Source organism: Neomonachus schauinslandi, chromosome 13 (assembly GCF_002201575.2).
Source record: "Neomonachus schauinslandi chromosome 13, ASM220157v2, whole genome shotgun sequence".
NCBI classification, from domain to species: Eukaryota; Metazoa; Chordata; class Mammalia; order Carnivora; family Phocidae; genus Neomonachus; species Neomonachus schauinslandi.
The window spans coordinates 87,720,221-87,720,591 of NC_058415.1; positions in this window are offsets into that span (position 1 = coordinate 87,720,221).

Here is a 371-nt window from a genome sequence, read left to right on the forward strand (position 1 = left end):
CCGGGCGCGCCCGCCGCACCCCTCCCTCGGCCATTCCCCGCCCGGCCTCCGCGCGGACCCCTGCGCAGCCCCCGGCCGCGCCCCCGGCCCCACACCTGGCCCTATTGTTCTAGGGCACCCCTCCCCCCCACGCCCGGGACGGGTGCCGCCTGTCGGCGCGCGCGGGGCCACCCCCGGGCCGGGAGGGCCGGCTTCAGCCCTCCCCCTCCCCCTCCGCCCGCAGCCCCCTCTCTGCAGAGCTGTCCGAAAGAGCCGGGCTGTGCCAGGGCGAGGGGCGGTGGTCGGGGAGGGGGCTCCCGGGGGCGCGGTGGCTGGGGCTGTGCGGAGCCGACTGGCACGAGCACAGCGGGGTGGGTGATTCATGCATCACG